The sequence below is a fragment of the Eurosta solidaginis genome, chromosome 2, assembly GCF_040869045.1.
Source record: "Eurosta solidaginis isolate ZX-2024a chromosome 2, ASM4086904v1, whole genome shotgun sequence".
Classification (NCBI taxonomy): domain Eukaryota; kingdom Metazoa; phylum Arthropoda; class Insecta; order Diptera; family Tephritidae; genus Eurosta; species Eurosta solidaginis.
In genome coordinates this window covers 225,808,589-225,831,195 of record NC_090320.1, presented here as the reverse complement: position 1 = coordinate 225,831,195, position 22,607 = coordinate 225,808,589, and the positions used below count along the sequence as shown (strand labels likewise).

The 22,607-nt window shown below is 37.9% G+C and overlaps 1 protein-coding gene across 2 annotated transcripts in view; it reads left to right on the top strand.

Annotated features, from left to right (window-relative positions):
* Window positions 1–22,607, top strand: part of LOC137240647 (uncharacterized) — a 109,554-nt gene that overhangs the window by 16,602 nt on the left and 70,345 nt on the right. Inside the window, exon 1 of one of the 2 annotated variants that reach the window (XM_067767156.1) lies at window positions 20,496–20,882. The exons of the other annotated variant lie outside the window; for it this stretch is intronic. The gene's annotated coding sequence lies outside the window, so the exon portion shown is untranslated. Of the gene's footprint in view, window positions 1–20,495; window positions 20,883–22,607 lie in introns of those variants that run through there. 2 annotated transcript variants of the gene reach the window in all.

Here is a 22,607-nt window from a genome sequence, read left to right as displayed (position 1 = left end):
CACATCACCTCTTCGTCGACTTTAAAGCCGCCTTCGACAGCACGAAAAGGAGCTGCCTATATGCCGCTATGTCTGAATTTGGTTTCCCCGCAAAACTTATACGGCTGTGCAAAATGACGTTGAGCAACACCATCAGCTCAGTCAGAATTGGGAAGGACCTCTCCGAGCCGTTCGAAACTAAACGAGGTTTCAGACAGGGTGACCCCCTATCGTGCGATTTCTTTAATTTGATGCTGGAGAAAATTATACTAGCTGCAGAACTTAACCGCACTGGAACAATATACTATAAAAGCGTGCAATTACTGGCATATGCTGATGACATTGATATCATCGGCCTAAACACCCGCGCTGTTAGTTCTGCTTACTCCAAGCTGGAAAAAGAAGCGGTAAAGATGGGTTTGATGGTGAACGAGGACAAAACGAAGTACCTGCTGTCATCGAGCAAAGAGTCAGCGCATATGCGCCTTGGCAACCACGCTACTGTTGGCAGCCATAATTTCGAAATAGTAAAAGACTTCGTTTATTTGGGAACCAGCATCAACACTAGCAACAACATCAGCACTGAAATCCAGCGAAGAATCAATCTTGCCAATAAATGCTACTTTGGACTAGGTAGGCAATTGAAAAGTAAAGTCCTCTCTCGGCGAACGAAAATCATACTCTACAAGTCACTTATCGTACCCGTCCTGCTATATGGGGCAGAAGCATGGACCATGACAACAGCAGATGAAGCGGCTTTGGGAGTGTTCGAGAGAAAAGTTCTTCGAAAGATTTATGGACCTCTACGCGTTGCCGATGGCGAGTACCGAAGAAGATTTAATGATGAGCTGTACGAGCTATACGCAGACATCAACATAGTCCAGCGAATTAAAACGCAGCGGCTGCGCTGGCTAGGCCATGTTATGCGAATGAAAGATGATGCTCCGGCCAAGAAAGTGTTTCTATCGGAACCCGCCTATGGAAGCAGAGGTAGAGGGCGGCCCCCACTCCGTTGGAAGGACCAGGTGGAAAACGATTTAAACTCCCTTGGTGTGACCAATTGGCGCCGGTTGGCGGAGCGAAGGAGCGACTGGCGCGCCTTGTTGGACGGCCATAACCGTTTAGACGGTTAAGCGCCAATTAAGTAAGTAAGTAAGTGATGTCATCTACCGCATAAAAACAATTGGGAAGCCACGAAATAGAAGGGTGGTTCATTTGGAGAGGCTAGCAGCGGTTAGATCGAGAGATTTGTCTGATCGGGACGATCTGACTTAGGTGGAGGGCAGTGTGACGAATATTAGCAACACTAAGGCATACTATCATCTCTAAGCCTATGCTAAGCAGTGACTTGTATGCACATCAATAGATCAATCATTATGTATACACATATGTACGTACACGCAGCGGAGAAGAGACGCACAAACACATGCAGATATCTTATCTGAGATGCTCCTAAAAGTATGCAATTATAATTGTGGAAGTGTCGCTCACAAATCCACGCGCATATGAGAAGCTGTACACGCGCAACTGTAGTTATAATTATATGGCAGTAACTAAGTAAATTCTGGAAGAGCCTAGAAGTATGCAAACGAGAAATCACAGGGTATAAAAGCACCAACAGTAGAGGCGCGACAATCAGTTTGATTTAAGCATTCCATCTGTCGAGCAGTAGCAGTGTTATTTTTGAAAGTACTTTAATAAAGGCCATTTTGCATTATTGAATAGTGGTAGTTTAGTGATTCGAACGTTAGCAGAAGATTGCAAATAAGGGAAATTGCAGTAAATTCGTTACAATAGTTTTCAAAGCTCCCTTTAAACTGAGCATTAACAAACTGCAGGCCGCCTCCACGTTATATATTTATATACGTTATGTTCTGTGAGGCTTCCCACTAAAAAAGGCTTTCATAGTAAAGGATAAACTTCACAATCGATGTAATATTTTCAATGCATGTAGTACTGTTGAGTCTTTCTCTGACTTTCTGACACACTACACGAAGGTTTTAAGGATTTTTAACACTGTTAATGGTCCTTTGCTGGATATAGATCCGGTACGTTCGGGTAACAAGCACCATTAAGGTACAAGCCCGACCGTCTCGGGAAAGATTTAATATGACCATATTTAACCTTCTAGGCCATCCCGTCCCCCACCTCCTATTTCCATGAGGAACTTGGGATCGCCAGAGCCTCCGTTGCTAAATAAGCAGGATTCACCACCGGTATGCAGGGCCGTAGAGAAAAAACAATTTACGGGCCCCCTATAGAAAATCCACTAATACATTTGATTAATTTGAATTAATGACGTCTCATTCATGAATCATTATTGATGGATTACATCAAAAAAATTTTTGCCACATCAACTGAATGATTTTTGGACTAAGAGCTGAAAAAAAAATTAACACAGAATATTTATTATTTTTACTATTTTATTGTAACGTAGAAATAAAATTCTCTTTTAACAGGCACATATTGTTTCAAATAATCTTTCAATTCAATATAAAGGGTTCGGATATCAAAGAGTGGCTTTGAGCTTTAAGCTTTGAGAAATGCCTGACTTGTATTTTTCGACAAATTTTTCTCCGCTCGCCCGAACCGTAGTTTCATCCATGTCTTCAATTTACCACAAAAAGGAAAACGTCTCGCTCTAATTTCTCATTTCCGGAAACTTTGACGCAACGATAACAGCAAAATTCTTGGCTTTCTTGCGTTGATCTAATATAGTTTCCCTCACGTGTTTTGCACAAATTTCTATAAACTCGTTCTGAATGTCTGGGGAAAGATAGTGAACTTGTAAAAGTTTGTGCTGCTGTTGTGAAATCCTAACTTTCTCCAAATGATCTCTAAGTATCGGATCATAATGGCTTATGAGATCTTAGATGCCCAAAAAATGTCCATCGTTGCGTTCACCAAGATATATTACTTTCGCCTTTGAAAGCTAGGCCTCTTTCACCCAAAAATAAAATAGTGTCCAAAATTCTATATAAAATTTCTTTCCACTTTTGAGTTTCAGTGATTAGCTGTTCATCGATAAGTGTATCAATTGTAGCCTCCTTTTGAATTAGATTTTGTAAACATCGCCATTGAATATAACATTTAATGTGATCTTGACTATTTTCGTGTGATGGCACTTTATCGTATAGCTTCTTCCTTACCTGGAATTTCGAATATTTAATAAATTATTGGTGCTTAACAGCCGACATGGTAGGCAATAAAGCGCATTGCTACTGCCACTCCACACTAACCAGTCACGCTCCACTTTCTCACCATTTGGCAAGATTCTGTTTAACAATGAGGTAGGAAATACCTCGTCATGACGATCATTGTATTGTTGGAAGACTTTTCGAAGATGAACCTTCATCAGTGCCACCACGAAAACTTTACGATTTCGGATTCATGTAAACATACATTTTTGTTTGATGTTTTTATTGTCTCCTCACTGTTCGAAGGCCGAGGCAAAAGATCATTATCAATATTCGTTGCTTTTGAAATTCGGTTTAAAATTTGCACATGGAACAATTAAAGACCCTCCTGAAATAAAAATAAGTAAGGACGGGACTGTCTTCGGCTGTGCCGAAGACTTCATACCTTTCACGAATGGGGCTGAACGATAATCTTATCCCGTTCGTAATCTCCAAATAATCGGATGTATAAGATAAGAAATATATAGTGAACAGATGTATATACCTAGACGATTTTTAAGATAAATATAAAATAAAAAATGGCAAAAAACCCCCTTATCTGAACGATCGGTTGTATGGGATATATATTATATATAGCTCCGATCGAAATAATTTTTACAGGAAATCTTCTATGATATATTAGAATATATATCACCAAGTTTCACGTTTTTATATTGGAAACTAAGGGAGATATGGCCAAAACGATCGGTTGTATGGGATATAACTATATATAGCTTCGATTAAAGTGATTTTTTCAGGATATCTTCTATGATATATTAGAATATATATCACCGAGTTTCACGTTTATACTTTCTAAATTGCGACAGGAATGACCAAAATCGTCTTATCTGAACGATCGGTTGTATGGGAGATATATGTTATAGTGGTCCGATCCTACCGGATCCCACAAATGTCTAATATAATAAAAAAATACATCCTTGTGCCAAATTTCATTGAGATATCTCAAAATTTGAGGGACTATTTTGCGTTCAAACAGACATACGGTCGGACGGACAGACGGACATAACTAAATAGTTAGTTTAGAGCGGTAAACGACTCACACCCACGACAATATAAAATTGATACACCTTAAAGTCGTTTAAACAATATATTTATTGTTTTTGTCTTTATTAAATTAAAAATACAAGAGCAAAACAATTGTTTCGACACACACGTAGTGTCTTCATCAGTTGCTGCGATCAACTAACCAAAACAAAATAAAAACAAGTAAGGAAGGCTAAGTTCGGGTGTAACCGAACATTACATACTCAGTTGAGAGCTATGGAGACAAAATAAGGAAAATCACCATGTAGGAAAATGAACCTAGGGTAACCCTGGAATGTGGTTGTATGACATGTGTATCAAATGGAAGGTATTAAAGAGTATTTTAAGAGAGAGTAGGCCATAGTTCTATGGATGGACGCCATTTAGGAATATCGTGCACCAGGGCTGACTCTAGAATTTGTTTGTACGATATGGGTATCAAATGAAAGGTGTTACTGAGCATTTTAAGAGGGAGTGGGCCTTAGGTCTATCGATGGACGCCTTTTCGAGATATCGCCATTAAGGTGGACCAGGGGTGACTCTAGAATGTGTTTGTACGATATGGGTATCAAATGAAAGGTGGTAATGAGTATTTTAAAAGGGAGTAATCCTTAGTTCTATAGGTGGACGCCTTTTCGAGATATCGCCATAAAGGTGGACCAAGGGTGACTCTAGAATGTTTGTACGATATGGGTATCAAACTAAAGATGTTACTGAGCATTTTAAGAGGGAGTGGGCATTAGGTCTATAGGTGGACGCCTTTTCGAGATATCGCCATTAGGGTGGGCCAGGGTGACTCTAGAATGTGTTTGTACGATATGGGTATCAAATGAAAGGTGGTAATGAGTATTTTAAAAGGGAGTAATCCTTAGTTCTATAGGTGGACGCCTTTTCGAGATATCGCCATAAAGGTGGACCAAGGGTGACTCTAGAATGTTTGTACGATATGGGTATCAAACGAAAGGTGTTACTGAGCATTTTAAGAGGGAGTGGGCATTAGGTCTATAGGTGGACGCCTTTTCGAGATATCGCCATTAGGGTGGGCCAGGGGTGACTCTAGAATGTTTGTACGATATGGGTATCAAACGAAAGCTGTTACTGAGCATTTTAAGAGGGAGTGGGCATTAGGTCTATAGGTGGACGCCTTTTCGAGATATCGCTATTAGGGTGTGCCAGGGGTGACTCTAGAATGTTTGTACGATATGGGTATCAAACGAAAGGTGTTACTGAGCATTTTAAGATGGAGTGGACATTAGGTCTATAGGTGGACGCCTTTTCGAGATATCGCCATTAGGGTGGGCCAGGGGTGACTCTAGAATGTTTGTACGATATGGGTATCAAACGAAAGGTGTTACTGAGCATTTTAAGAGGGAGTGGATATTAGGTCTATAGGTGGACGTCTTTTCGAGATATCGCCATTAGGGTGGGCCAGGGGTGACTCTAGAATGTGTTTGTACGATATGGATATCAAATTAAAGGTATTAATGAGGGTTTTAAAAGCGAGTGGCCCTTAGATGTATATGTGAAGGCATTCTCGCGATATCGACCAAAATGTGGACCAGGTGATCCAGAAAATCATCTGTCGGGTACTGCTAATTTATTTATATATGCAATACCACTAACAGTATTCCTGCCAAGATTCCAAGGGCTGTTGATTTCGCCTTGTAGAACTTTTTCTTTTACTTCTACTTAATATGGTAGGTGTCACACCCATTTTACAAAGTTTTTTCCAAAGTTATATTTTGCGTCAATAAACCAAGCCAGTTACCATGTTTCATCCCTTTTTTCGTATTTGGTATAGAATTATGGCATTTTTTTCATTTTTAGTAATTTTCGATATCGATAAAGTGGGCGTGGTTATGCGGATTTCGGCCATTTTTTATACCAAGATAAATTGAGTTCAGATAAGTACGTGGGCTAAGTTTAGTAAAGATATATCGGTTTTTGCTCAAGTTATTGTGTTAACGGCCGAGCGGAAGGACAGATGGCGGACTGTGTATAAAAACTGGGCGTGGCTTCCACCGATTTCGCCCATTTTCACAGAGAACAGTTACCGTCATAGAATCTATACCCCTACCAAATTTGAGAAGGATCGGTAAATTTTTGTTGGACTTATGGCATTAAAAGTATTCTAGACAAACTAAATGAAAATGGGCGGAGCCACGCCCATTTTGAAATTTTCTTTTATTTTTGTATTTTGTTGCATCATATCATTACTGGAGTTGAATTTTGACTTAATTTACTTATATACAGTAAAGATATTAAATTTTTTGTTAAAATTTGAATTTAAAAAAAAATTTTTTAAAAAAGTGGGCGTGTTCCTCATCCAATTTTTCTAATTTTTATTTAGCACATATATAGTAATAGTAGTAATGTTCCTGCCAAATTTCATCATGATATCTTCAACGACTGCCAAATTACAGCTTGCAAAACTTTTAAATTACATTCTTGTAAAAGTGGGCGGTGCCACGCCCATTGTCCAAAATCTTACTAATTTTATATTCTGCGTCATAACGTCAACCCATCTACCAAGTTTCATCGCTTTAACCGCCTTTGGAAATGAATTATCGCATTTTTTCGGTTTTTCGAAATTTTCGATATCGAAAAAGTGGGCGTGGTTATAGTCCGATATCGTTCATTTTAAATAGCGATCTGAGATGAGTGCCCAGGAATCTACATACAAAATTTCATCAAGATACCTCAAAATTTACTCAAGTTATCGTGTTAACGGACAGACGGACGGACGGACGGACATGGCTCAATCAAATTTTTTTTCGATACTGATGATTTTGATATATGGAAGTCTATATCTATCTCGATTCCTTTATACCTGTACAACCAACCGTTATCCAATCAAAGTTAATATACTCTGTGAGCTCTGCTCAACTGAGTATAATAAACAAAGTAAGCTTAACTAAATCAAACAAACGAATTTAGAAAAAGCTAATACAATGTAACAAGTTAAAGAGAGTTACAAGAGCAAAAAACAAAGTAATTATATATGTCTGTATGTATAACAATAAACGGAATCATCAAACATTACTGAAGAGCTGCGAATAGACTCGAATACAGTGGGCCTGTATCACGATTTACCGAGTCACTTTTGTTTACATATGTATATATGTAAAGATTCTAGAATATTTAATCTGCTATTATTTGTTTCTGCTTTTATTAATTGATAATCGTCTTCGCTTATTCGGTGCCTATTCGATAAAGCATGTTCAGCGATTCCACTTCTCGGGTCAATATTCTTTATATATTTTAAATGCTCATTTAACCGAATTCGTACAGTGCGGGACGACTGACCAATTTACTTAGCGCCGCATATATTCCCATCGTCGTTTTTCTGAGAGCACGTTATTGAATACACGCCCGGCTTGTCCAAATTTTCACATCTGTCCTTCGTTGTTTTCAATAGGGATTTTAACTTTGTTGTTGTTTTTGGGGCCAACATTACATTTACTTGCCTATAAAGTTTTTGTAAGTCATTAAAGCTGTTTGGATCATAAGTCATGCTACACCAAGTCTTCTTATCATCCACGCCCACTGTGTCAAAAAATGAACTACTCTCCCTTCGTTCCTTTTTGTTGTGGTGCTTTTTAATTATTTGCAATATAATGCTGGAGCTATAACCATTTGTTTTCGCGATGCTCACGATTTTTTCCTTTTCTTTTTTGTATGCCGAAGCACTGAGCGGCACTTTTACTAGCCGGTGAGCCATAGAATTGAAAGCGGCTAATTTGTGGGAAAGGTGGTGATTGGACTCAATCGGAATAAATCGATCAGTCGAGGTGGGCTTCCGATATATATCGAATTCGATATTTCCATCGATATCGCGTTTTATTTTTAGGTCCAAAAACGGTAGCTCATTATTGGATTCATATTCACATGTGAACTGTATTGCATTATTTTTTGAATTGAATAGAGTCAGGGTTTCTTCGATTTTTTCACTCTCCATAATAATAAAGCAATCGTCAACGTATCTGCAATAGAAGCGTGGGAATAGAGAGCTTTGAACAAGTTGTTCTTCTAAACTGTTCATGAACAAATTGCATAGAAACGGACTTATGCTTAAACCCATTGGTAGGCCCTCTGTTTGTTCGTAGAAAACTCCTCTAAACTGAAAAAATGATAGGTTTATACACCGGACATGGCTATATGAACTCATTTCGTCGCCCTGATCAATTCGGTATACTTAATGGTGAGTCTATCTTCTATATTTCTCAACGTTACAAACATCGGACCAAAGTTAATATGCCATTTTATGCTCATGAAAGGTATAAAAAATGTCTTAGTACCTCTAAGTCGCGGGCCTGCCGGTAGGTGAAATAACCCGCTGACGTCCAGTGTGGTGCTTTGTTGGAGTTGAGCTGAGTAATGAGTGCAGATGTTTGTATTAATTGCGCCGATACCGGCCGTGGTATCATAACACGAAATTGCACCATTACTCGCCGCAATCTTTCACACGCTTTAGTCAGTTAAATCTAAATATGCCATAAGTTAAATAACGCAATTGGACTCCTATTTATATTTATTTATACAAGAAATCGATGCAAAGTTCGCTAAAATAGTAACATACATACGTAAAGTATTTGTACCTTGTCTGCTTTGTGGTGCTGTGTGTACGCTAATTCAACTGCCAACGAATAGTCGAAAGTCCCCAGAGAATTAGCTTCTGACGTGCTGATTTTATTAGTTTAGCTATTTATGCTGATTTCCGCATAAAGCTTGTTCATTAAGACATTAAATCTCTGTCGACTCTCACCGTTGGCATCACCAAAAATATTATTCCATTTTCTGGAGAACATTACTCTCCCTTATGTTTATTATTATTAGGCTCAATGCACTGCGAACATTATTTAGATCTATTGTGCTTGACCATATCACAAAGGGATTATGAGTCATGTTACTTTGATGAGAGAGTCTTTGCCTTGCCAGAGCGAATGATGGGAGATGTGAACCAGCGTTCCATTAAATGGATTCTCTGCTGCCGAATAGTTCTGTTAACAATGGACACCTTAAAGTTATGTGAGATTCTGAGCTTAGGGGCAATTGTGTCACATAGTTGCAATATGGGATTTACAGCGAATTTTCTTATTACTTTGATATGAAGAAAAATCACGTTCTACAAATCGCTCACCATACCTGGCCTGATGTATAGCTCGGAATCAGAGAAGAAGAAATGGCTCTTGGAGTATTCAAGAGAAAATTTCTCCGGAAGATTTACGGCACAGTCCGTGATGCCGACAGCAAGTATCGAAGGAGATATTGTGAAGAGCTGTATAAACTTTATGCAGATTTTACGATAGGTTAGGTAACGACCTCACATAGACTGAACGTGTCCAAAGTGTTACCAGAATTTGTTTGACGTCCAAACGGAAAACCTCAAATAAGGTACCAGGACTTATGTTACAGAATAACTCCGTCGCCTTGGCAAACACTAGAAGTTTTTTAGGACCTAGCTTAATTACTGCCTCGAGATCTGGCAACTCTGCCGCGAGCGTAGGACATGAACACAGAACGCGCTCAACCGTTTTTTTCCTGCAGCTCGCACTTCCTACATCTTCCATTACTGACGAGGCCTGACTTATAAGCATGTGACGCCAGAAGGCAGTGTACAGCTAGTATGCTCATTGTGAGCCATAAGTCTCCTCTTTTCAGAGATATGAGCCACTTTGTGAGTCTAATATCGCAGGCTTTGCACGTGATCTTGGAAATTTTGCAGCCCCGCGCTTTTTTTCTCGCATTTCCTGCTTGATGGATCATATGCAACTCCTGTATCCTTTTAATTTCTCCCAAACGTATTGGGACGTCTATAGTCGTTTCAGCGAGTGTTGCATCCTCCTGTGCCAACTCATCGGCCGTTTCGTCGCCTTCTATCACTTTATGACCGAGAACCCAGTAAAGATATATGGTCCGGCCTGAGCGAATTTTTTCGAATACTTATTTGCATTCCAGAACACTTCATACTGAAGTACTGTGTGTATTTATTGCCTAATCGCCGCCTGACTATCAATATATATGTTGACTTCTGCTGCTTCCTTCACGGTTATAATTTTCGCCTGAAAGACGCTGCGGTAATCTGGGACACTGTGGGAACTACTTATTTCAGCATCGACACAGTAAACAGCATATATGACGATAGTGCAGCGGATAAAAACCCAAACGCTTCGCTGGCTAGGTCGTGTTATGCGAATGGACGAAGACGCTTTGGTCAAGAAAAAATTTTAGTGGACACCGCAGTTTGGAAGCAGAGGAAGGGGGAGACCTTCACTGAGTTAGGAGAGTCAGGTGGAGGAAGACTTGATATCCCTTGGCGCTCCCAAGGAGGAGAGACTACTTGCGGTCTTTGCCGAGAAGTCGGAATCGACCATATCTTTTAAGCTTAGTTAAGCTCCAAATTTGTATTAATATTCGTGTTCCCACGAATTACATTATCCGCCACATTCCATAAAAGAAAGCATGGAGCACCTTATGCAGGGTGTGACTCTTCGTCATGTACGATCGGTCCTGGGCTGAAGAATAGCCTCCGCTCCATGATAAACATGGCCCTGAATGAAAGATGAAAGGAGTACCGACTCGAGCTTTGGGAGGAAATAAGGAAATAAAGTTAAAGGGGGAGGACAAGGTCACCGCTCGAATTTGCCACCGAAGCGTTACCAGGTGGTACCATATGGAGGAGAGTGCCAGCACCTGGGTCGAAGTTTTAGGATGCGGCTAGTTTGTGTAGGCAAGACATCCCCTCAAAGGCACCCTAAAGACATGTTACTTGATTTCCCAAATTGATGAAGATAATTTTTTTATGTCCACGGACACTTCTTATTATGCATGCAGAGTTCCCAAACTTCTCTTCTTTCTTTGCTAGCCACTTGAAATGATATATTCAAATCAAAGAATAAATCTACTTTACCGCCTTTATTACTTGAATGCAAAAAAAAGCTTGTTATCGCCATAAAGGTGGACCAAGGGTGACTCTAGAATGTTTGTACGATATGGGTATCAAACGAAAGGTTTTACTGAGCATTTTAAGAGGGAGTGGGCCTTCGGTCTATAGGTGGACGCCTTTTCGAGATATCGCCATTAAGGTGGGCCAGGGGTGACTCTAGAATGTGTTTGTACCATATGGGTATCAAATTTAAGGTATTAATGAGGGTTTTAAAAGCGAGTGGCCATTAGATGTATATGTGAAGGCGTTTCCGCGATATCGACCAAAATGTGAACCAGGGAGTTTAGTAAATATATATGGGTTTTTGCTCAAGTTATCGTGTTAACGGCCGAGCGGAAGGACATACGGTGGACTGTGTATAAAAACTGGGCGTGGCTTCAACCGATTTCGCCCATTTTCACAGAAAACAGTTACCGTCATAGAATCTATGCCTCTACCAAATTTAATAAGGATTGGTAAATTTTTGTTCGACTTATGGCATTAAAAGTATTCTAGACAAACTAAATGAAAATGGGCGGAGCCACGCCCATTTTGAAATTTTCTTTTATTTTTGTATTTTGTTGCATCATATCATTACTGGAGTTGAATTTTGACTTAATTTACTTATATACAGTAAAGATATTAAATTTTTTGTTAAAATTTGAATTTAAAAAAATTTTTTTTAAAAAAGTGGGCGTGTTCCTCATCCAATTTTTCTAATTTTTATTTAGCACATATATAGTAATAGTAGTAACGTTCCTGCCAAATTTCATCATGATATCTTCAACGACTGCCAAATTACAGCTTGCAAAACTTTTAAATTACATTCTTGTAAAAGTGGGCGGTGCCACGCCCATTGTCCAAAATCTTACTAATTTTATATTCTGCGTCATAACGTCAACCCGTCTACCAAGTTTCATCGCTTTAACCGCCTTTGGAAATGAATTATCGCATTTTTTCGGTTTTTCGAAATTTTCGATATCGAAAAAGTAGGCGTGGTTATCGTCCGATATCGTTCATTTTAAATAGCGATCTGAGATGAGTGCCCAGGAATCTACATACAAAATTTCATCAAGATACCTCAAAATTTACTCAAGTTATCGTGTTAACGGACAGACGGACGGACGGACGGACATGGCTCAATCAAATTTTTTTTCGATACTGATGATTTTGATATATGGAAGTCTATATCTATCTCGATTCCTTTATACCTGTACAACCAACCGTTATCCAATCAAAGTTAATATACTCTGTGAGCTCTGCTCAACTGAGTATAATAAACAAAGTAAGCTTAACTAAATCAAACAAACGAATTTAGAAAAAGCTAATACAATGTAACAAGTTAAAGAGAGTTACAAGAGCAAAAAACAAAGTAATTATATATGTCTGTATGTATAACAATAAACGGAATCATCAAACATTACTGAAGAGCTGGCAATAGACTCGAATACAGTGGGCCTGTATCACGATTTACCGAGTCACTTTTGTTTACATATGTATATATGTAAAGATTCTAGAATATTTAATCTGCTATTATTTGTTTCTGCTTTTATTAATTGATAATCGTCTTCGCTTATTCGGTGCCTATTCGATAAAGCATGTTCAGCGATTCCACTTCTCGGGTCAATATTCTTTATATATTTTAAATGCTCATTTAACCGAATTCGTACAGTGCGGGACGACTGACCAATTTACTTAGCGCCGCATATATTCCCATCGTCGTTTTTCTGAGAGCACGTTATTGAATACACGCCCGGCTTGTCCAAATTTTCACATCTGTCCTTCGTTGTTTTCAATAGGGATTTTAACTTTGTTGTTGTTTTTGGGGCCAACATTACATTTACTTGCCTATAAAGTTTTTGTAAGTCATTAAAGCTATTTGGATCATAAGTCATGCTACACCAAGTCTTCTTATCATCCACGCCCACTGTGTCAAAAAATGAACTACTCTCCCTTCGTTCCTTTTTGTTGTGGTGCTTTTTAATTATTTGCAATATAATGCTGGAGCTATAACCATTTGTTTTCGCGATGCTCACGATTTTTTCCTTTTCTTTTTTGTATGCCGAAGCACTGAGCGGCACTTTTACTAGCCGGTGAGCCATAGAATTGAAAGCGGCTAATTTGTGGGAAAGGTGGTGATTGGACTCAATCGGAATAAATCGATCAGTCGAGGTGGGCTTCCGATATATATCGAATTCGATATTTCCATCGATATCGCGTTTTATTTTTAGGTCCAAAAACGGTAGCTCATTATTGGATTCATATTCACATGTGAACTGTATTGCATTATTTTTTGAATTGAATAGAGTCAGGGTTTCTTCGATTTTTTCACTCTCCATAATAATAAAGCAATCGTCAACGTATCTGCAATAGAAGCGTGGGAATAGAGAGCTTTGAACAAGTTGTTCTTCTAAACTGTTCATGAACAAATTGCATAGAAACGGACTTATGCTTAAACCCATTGGTAGGCCCTCTGTTTGTTCGTAGAAAACTCCTCTAAACTGAAAAAATGATAGGTTTATACACCGGACATGGCTATATGAACTCATTTCGTCGCCCTGATCAATTCGGTATACTTAATGGTGAGTCTATCTTCTATATTTCTCAACGTTACAAACATCGGACCAAAGTTAATATGCCATTTTATGCTCATGAAAGGTATAAAAAATGTCTTAGTACCTCTAAGTCGCGGGCCTGCCGGTAGGTGAAATAACCCGCTGACGTCCAGTGTGGTGCTTTGTTGGAGTTGAGCTGAGTAATGAGTGCAGATGTTTGTATTAATTGCGCCGATACCGGCCGTGGTATCATAACACGAAATTGCACCATTACTCGCCGCAATCTTTCACACGCTTTAGTCAGTTAAATCTAAATATGCCATAAGTTAAATAACGCAATTGGACTCCTATTTATATTTATTTATACAAGAAATCGATGCAAAGTTCGCTAAAATAGTAACATACATACGTAAAGTATTTGTACCTTGTCTGCTTTGTGGTGCTGTGTGTACGCTAATTCAACTGCCAACGAATAGTCGAAAGTCCCCAGAGAATTAGCTTCTGACGTGCTGATTTTATTAGTTTAACTATTTATGCTGATTTCCGCATAAAGCTTGTTCATTAAGACATTAAATCTCTGTCGACTCTCACCGTTGGCATCACCAAAAATATTATTCCATTTTCTGGAGAACATTACTCTCCCTTATGTTTATTATTATTAGGCTCAATGCACTGCGAACATTATTTAGATCTATTGTGCTTGACCATATCACAAAGGGATTATGAGTCATGTTACTTTGATGAGAGAGTCTTTGCCTTGCCAGAGCGAATGATGGGAGATGTGAACCAGCGTTCTATTAAATGGATTCTCTGCTGCCGAATAGTTCTGTTAACAATGGACACCTTAAAGTTATGTGAGATTCTGAGCTTAGGGGCAATTGTGTCACATAGTTGCAATATGGGATTTACAGCGAATTTTCTTATTACTTTGATATGAAGAAAAATCACGTTCTACAAATCGCTCACCATACCTGGCCTGATGTATAGCTCGGAATCAGAGAAGAAGAAATGGCTCTTGGAGTATTCAAGAGAAAATTTCTCCGGAAGATTTACGGCACAGTCCGTGATGCCGACAGCAAGTATCGAAGGAGATATTGTGAAGAGCTGTATAAACTTTATGCAGATTTTACGATAGGTTAGGTAACGACCTCACATAGACTGAACGTGTCCAAAGTGTTACCAGAATTTGTTTGACGTCCAAACGGAAAACCTCAAATAAGGTACCAGGACTTATGTTATAGAATAACTCCGTCGCCTTGGCAAACACTAGAAGTTTTTTAGGACCTAGCTTAATTACTGCCTCGAGATCTGGCAACTCTGCCGCGAGCGTAGGACATGAACACAGAACGTGCTCAACCGTTTTTTTCCTGCAGCTCGCACTTCCTACATCTTCCATTACTGACGAGGCCTGACTTATAAGCATGTGACGCCAGAAGGCAGTGTAGAGCTAGTATGCTCATTGTGAGCCATAAGTCTCCTCTTTTCAGAGATATGAGCCACTTTGTGAGTCTAATATCGCAGGCTTTGCACGTGATCTTGGAAATTTTGCAGCCCCGCGCTTTTGTCCTCGCATTTCCTGCTTGATGGATCATATGCAACTCCTGTATCCTTTTAATTTCTCCCAAACGTATTGGGACGTCTATAGTCGTTTCAGCGAGTGTTGCATCCTCCTGTGCCAACTCATCGGCCGTTTCGTCGCCTTCTATCACTTTATGACCGAGAACCCAGTAAAGATATATGGTCCGGCCTGAGCGAATTTTTTCGAATACTTATTTGCATTCCAGAACACTTCATACTGAAGTACTGTGTGTATTTATTGCCTAATCGCCGCCTGACTATCAATATATATGTTGACTTCTGCTGCTTCCTTCACGGTTATAATTTTCGCCTGAAAGACGCTGCGGTAATCTGGGACACTGTGGGAACTACTTATTTCAGCATCGACACAGTAAACAGCATATATGACGATAGTGCAGCGGATAAAAACCCAAACGCTTCGCTGGCTAGGTCGTGTTATGCGAATGGACGAAGACGCTTTGGTCAAGAAAAAATTTTAGTGGACACCGCAGTTTGGAAGCAGAGGAAGGGGGAGACCTTCACTGAGTTAGGAGAGTCAGGTGGAGGAAGACTTGATATCCCTTGGCGCTCCCAAGGAGGAGAGACTACTTGCGGTCTTTGCCGAGAAGTCGGAATCGACCATATCTTTTAAGCTTAGTTAAGCTCCAAATTTGTATTAATATTCGTGTTCCCACGAATTACATTATCCGCCACATTCCATAAAAGAAAGCATGGAGCACCTTATGCAGGGTGTGACTCTTCGTCATGTACGATCGGTCCTGGGCTGAAGAATAGCCTCCGCTCCATGATAAACATGGCCCTGAATGAAAGATGAAAGGAGTACCGACTCGAGCTTTGGGAGGAAATAAGGAAATAAGGTTAAAGGGGGAGGACAAGGTCACCGCTCGAATTTGCCACCGAAGCGTTACCAGGTGGTACCATATGGAGGAGAGTGCCAGCACCTGGGTCGAAGTTTTAGGATGCGGCTAGTTTGTGTAGGCAAGACATCCCCTCAAAGGCACCCTAAAGACATGTTACTTGATTTCCCAAATTGATGAAGATAATTTTTTTATGTCCACGGACACTTCTTATTATGCATGCAGAGTTCCCAAACTTCTCTTCTTTCTTTGCTAGCCACTTGAAATGATATATTCAAATCAAAGAATAAATCTACTTTACCGCCTTTATTACTTGAATGCAAAAAAAAGCTTGTTATCGCCATAAAGGTGGACCAAGGGTGACTCTAGAATGTTTGTACGATATGGGTATCAAACGAAAGGTTTTACTAAGCATTTTAAGAGGGAGTGGGCCTTCGGTCTATAGGTGGACGCCTTTTCGAGATATCGCCATTAAGGTGGGCCACGGGTGACTCTAGAATGTGTTTGTACCATATGGGTATCAAATTAAAGGTATTAATGAGGGTTTTAAAAGCGAGTGGCCATTAGATGTATATGTGAAGGCGTTTCCGCGATATCGACCAAAATGTGAACCAGGGAGTTTAGTAAATATATATGGGTTTTTGCTCAAGTTATCGTGTTAACGGCCGAGCGGAAGGACATACGGTGGACTGTGTATAAAAACTGGGCGTGGCTTCAACCGATTTCGCCCATTTTCACAGAAAACAGTTACCCTCATAGAATCTATGCCTCTACCAAATTTAAGAAGGATTGGTAAATTTTTGTTCGACTTATGGCATTAAAAGTATTCTAGCCAAACTAAATGAAAATGGGCCGAGCCACGCCCATTTTGAAATTTTCTTTTATTCTTGTATTTTGTTGCACCATATCATTACTGGAGTTGAATGTTGACATAATTTACTTATATACAGTCAAGATATTAAATTTTTTGTTAAAATTTGACTTTAAAAAAATTTTTTTTTAAAAAGTGGGCGTGTTCTTCATCCGATTTTGCAAATTTTTTTTTAGAACATATATAGTACAAGTAGTAACGTTCCTGCCAAATTTTATCATGATATCTTCAACGACTGCCAAATTACAGCTTGCAAAACTTTTAAATTACCTTCTTTTAAAAGTGGGCGGTGCCACGCCCATTGTCCAAAATCTTACTAATTTTCTATTCTGCGTCATAAGGTCAACCCACCTACCAAGCTTCATCGCTTTATCCGTCTTTCGCAATGAATTATCGCAATTTTTCGGTTTTTCCGATATCGTTCATTTTAAATAGCGACCTGAGATGAGTGCCCAGGAACCTACATACCAAATTTCATCAAGATACCTCAAAATTTACTCAAGTTATCGTGTTAACGGACAGACGGACGGACATGGCTCAATCAAATTTTTTTTCGATACTGATGATTTTGATATATGGAAGTCTATATCTATCTCGATTCCTTTATACCTGTACAACCAACCGTTATCCAATCAAAGTTAATATACTCTGTGAGCTCTGCAAGAAAACGGCATATTTTTAGCTCGAAAAGTATTTGTTAATTAGTGACTCCCATGCCCACATCGAGCCATCGACTTGCGACTTTACTATCTGACTAGCTCAGTCAGTCGTTGTTACCTAGAACAGAGCATCAGCGAAAAAGCGCTCAGCTGTTTTTATCACTTACGCCTAATCAAATTATCGAATGTCTGTGTTAATGTACTGCACAAGCTCAAGTATGGCTCACATTTCGTTCCACAAACAAATTCTAGTTACAGCTTTTAAGCAAACGAAGATAGTAGTGTCTTGCTTCTAAAACGGAGGGTTCGTTTATGCGATTGTATCGTCCTTCTTTTTAATTTTGCGTACAATTTTAGGTTCCATGTTATATGCCGACTCCTAACGGCATCTGCAAGGCAGCTGAATTTTCACTGATAAGCTTTTCATGGCAGAAATCACTCGGAGTGCTTGCCAATCCACTGCGGAGGGCGACCCCGCTTAGAAAAACTTGTTTCTAATTGAAGAAACTTTTTTCCAAGTTTTGTATGCTACTTTGCACTGGATTTAAACCCAGGGGCCCTTGGTCTATGTCTTATGCAGTGCTACCACAGTAAAATATTAGCACCACCACAAAAAACCACAATTTTTTTACAAAACAGTAAAAAAACAGCCATAGTTTATTTAAAATTTCAATTTAAAATTTAATTTGAAATCAAAAACATGCACAACTCGAAAAATGGGTTAGTCGGTTTCATATACCATCTCAGTCTTGATAAGACAGTAAAAATATTAATAACTTGATGATTATCGATGTGGTATTTATACCACCTCAATATCGACTGATCTGCTTAAAAATTATTTATCTCTAGGGTATTTCTTTTTTTTTCAAATTGTGTAAAATGTATAACCACATCAACAGATAAGCTGAGAACCAGTGTCAGTGATTATCCCAAACATTACTTAAAAAATACTCTTTAGAAAAACGTTACTTGTTTTAAAAAGGTTACTTAATTGAACAATTTTACATTTTTGAAAGCGATCACGTTTTTTAAAAATTCTACTTTATTTGAAAAATGTTACTTCTTACGCTTTTTTGAAAAAGTAACCTTTATGAAAAAGTAACTTTTTTGAAAGCGGTTTCTTATTTAAAAAAAGTAACTTTTTGAAAACTGTTACTTTTTTTAAAAACGTACTTTTTTGAAAAAGGGTACTTACATATTTGAAAAAGGTACCTTTTTGAAAATGTTTAATTTATTGAAAAAGGTAACTTTTTTGAAAAAGGGTACTTATTTGAAAAAGGTTACTTTTTTCAAAACGGTTACTTTTTTGAAACGGGTTCCTTTTTGAAAAAGGGTACATATTTGAAAAAGTTTACTTTTTGAAAAGGGTAATTTTTTTGAAAACGGTAAATTTTTTGAAAAAGGCTACTTTTTGAAAAAGGGTACTTATTTGAAAACGGTAAAATTTTTGAAAAAGGTTACTTTTTGAAAAAGGTTACTTTTTTCAAAACGGTTACTTTTTTGAAACAGGTTCCTTTTTGAAAAAGGGTACATATTTGAAAAAGTTTACTTTTTGAAAAAGGTAATTTTTTTGAAAACGGTAAATTTTTTGAAAAAGAGTACTTATTTGAAAACGGTAACTTTTTTGAAAAAGGTTATTTTTTGAAATAGGTTATTTTTTGAAAATGGTTACTTTTTGAAAATGGTTACTTTTTGAAAATGGTTACTTTTTGAAAATGGTTACTTTCTGAAAAAGGTTACTTTTTGAAAAATGTTACTTATTTGAAAAAGGAAACTTTTTTGAAGGTTACTTTTTTAAAAAGATATTGTGACGAATATTAGCATCATTATGTTGTTAGTACAAAAGGCACAACAACAATAAATTAAGCTGCCACTCCTGTGTACATGAACAAATTAATCATCATTTACACACATACATACAAGGCAACGAAGAGATACTCACAAACACATGTAATCATCAGCCGAAGTTTTTACTCACGCATATAATCAATTACCAAGCAGGAGATACAGCAATTCTAGAAGGCGAAACGTCTAGGCTTTAGTAGAAATATGCGAATGAAGCAACGGAGAGTATAAAAGCAGCGCAAGCTTAGTAGTCAGTAATCAGTTTGATTTAAACACGCCATTAGTTGCGAAGTGAAGTATAATTGTGAAGTATAGTTGTACTACTCTCAAAGTAGTCTAATAAAGAACATTTTGCATTATTGAATATTGGAGTTATTTATTCAACAGTTTAGCGATTCGAACGTTAGCAGAAGGTTTGGAATAAGCGAAATTTCCCAAAATTCGTTACAATATCTTTTTTGAAGAAGGTTACTTATTTTAAAAAGGTCAACACAAGGGCAAAGCTTCTTCTGTGTTAACTAGAGGTGTCGGTAAACTAGTTGCTTCTTTACTCTTCATCAAAATGCTTTAAAGATAGTCAACCTTTAGCAAAGAGCTGTGTTAAGCTCTGCTGAAATTCCATTTGATCCTCAAAATATTCTGAAAAATAAGCAGTAGAAAATGATCACATTATTTTCTATAATTTGAGCTATTCTTATATTAAGTTTTGGTCCGAAAAAAATATGGTATGGCAACACTGCTGCCACCCTTAACTCATACAAATTGCGAAAATCAAAGAAATTTGACAGTCGTGGCTTTCATCGCTATGCAAAGGCATTGTTTGGAAAATGTAACGCAATCTACTTTTGTGTTATTTTGTTTCCATTGTGCTTAGTAAAGGCGATAATTTGATAATTTTTTAATTAAATAATTATTTATCAACATTTGGTTATGTACTACGTTAACAAAAACAAAAAAAAAACATAATACTATTGTTTATAGACACTTAATTTTTCTGGCAAATTCAAGGTCATCCATTCTACATTGCTTTTTCTAAGCTTTATTTATATTTAATTTTCAAAGTATGTTTTGATGTTTGAGCTGCTGAAATTTAAAAAGTGACAACAAAAAAAATTGCAATTGCAAAGAAGTGATAAATGAAACCAGACAGTTGTTGTTTTTGGCAATAGCTCACATACAGTGGTGGCCGTAAAATAGGAAATGGATTGTCGAAATTTATTTCATTTATTTCCAAAAAATGTGTGTTTCTTTCACTAGTTATGTAGAACCTTGTTGAATTGTGTTAAAATCTTCATTTTGGTGCAAGTGAACATATTATTAATGTGTAAACATCGTTTCCCTCGATATGGGGGAATCCTGAATTTAAATGCAAGACGTAGGTGTAAGCGTAAGCGTAAGTGTAGTCTTTGTAAGAGGTATTCTTTATGGTGTATACATAAATGCAATGTTTAATATTGCTATTTTTACTGTGGGGGGTTCTGGTGAATGTGTAAGCATATGCGTAATGTGTAATATATTGTGACGAATATGTATTAGCATCACTATGCTGTTAGTAAATAATCACAACAACAAAAACAGCAAGCAGCCACACTTATGTAAATGTACACATTAAGGTAAGCAGCCACGCTTATGTACAAGGCAACGAACACACATGTAGTCATCAGCTAAGAGCAGAAGTTGTTACTCACACATACACACGCATATAGCTAAATAACCAAGTATGCGATACAACTGTTCCATGTTGGTGAGAAGTCTAGATCTTGGGAGAAATATGCGTACGGGGCAACATATAGTATAAAAGCAAGCTGAGGAATAACTAATCAGTTTTGATATAAACACGCTATTAGTTGTGAAATATAACTGTGAAGTACTACTCCCAAAGTAATCTAAATAAAGACAATTTTCCAATAGTGAATATTGGAGTTATTTATCCGACAAATCAGCGATTCGAACGTTAGCAGAAGGTTTAAAATTAGCGGAATTTCCCAAAATTCGTTACAATATTAAGCCTATAATTATCCTTAACGAACTTACTAAAGAATCTCGCCCATTTCGCGTTATACCACTATCCTGCAGCATTCCATCCCGAGCTTGGTATGCAAAGCCCCTGTGCAGCGCAAACTGAGCGTTCTTTGAGGAATTGTATATTGTTGTAATGTTGACGTGCAATAGTGTCAATGGAACTCATGTCAATTGACATTAATACGCTTTTAAAAGAAAATTAATGTCAATGGCATTCCAATATAATAATTAAAATAAAAATTTTATTAAAAAATTGCGCGATTTTTAATTCCAAATTTTTTATTCATATTACGATACGATATTAAGATATTTTTTTAATAAATTCCAAAAATTAAAAAAAAGCAACGCATGCGAAAGTTTGGAAAAAATCGCACGTGAGGCGTTTTTTTAGTTTGTAGAGTTTATTCGAAAAATATCTTAATATCGCATCGTAATATGAATAGAAATTAGGAATTAAAAATTGCGCAATTTTTTTGCAAATTTTCGCCTCTTGCGCTTTTCAGAAATTACGAAGATTAAAGCAATTAAAAACAATTTAAATTTGGCCAGCTCAACACCAGATCCGTACTTACAACCGCAACGCAAGTCATAGTCTTATTACTCCCAGCTCCTTTTTGCGTGGGCGGCGTTAAATAGTCCCAAAGCATACTTAAGTCAATTGACATTCGTTCTCTTTCGGATTTGGAATCAGTGTCATTGACATTAATTCTCTTTCAAAAGAGCATTAATGTCAATTGACGTTAGTTCCATTGACACTATTGTACGTCACCTTTGTAATGGCAAACGCATTCACCGTAGATTATTTGTAATCGAAATCTATTGTTTACTAAATTGGTGCTTACACTAGTCGCTTCTTCGTTGGATCTATCTGGCGCCAATTGCTAACACCAAGGGAATTTTAATCGTTTGCATGTGGTTCTCTTAGCGGAGGGGGTACCGCCATCTTCCTTTGATTCCGTAGGCGAGTTCCGCTAAGAATACTCGTACATTCTTGATCCATCACCATATTTCATTTGCATAACATAACCAATAAATTGGCAGCCACCGTGGTGTGATGTTAGCGTGCTCCGCCTACCACACCGTATGCCCTGGGTTC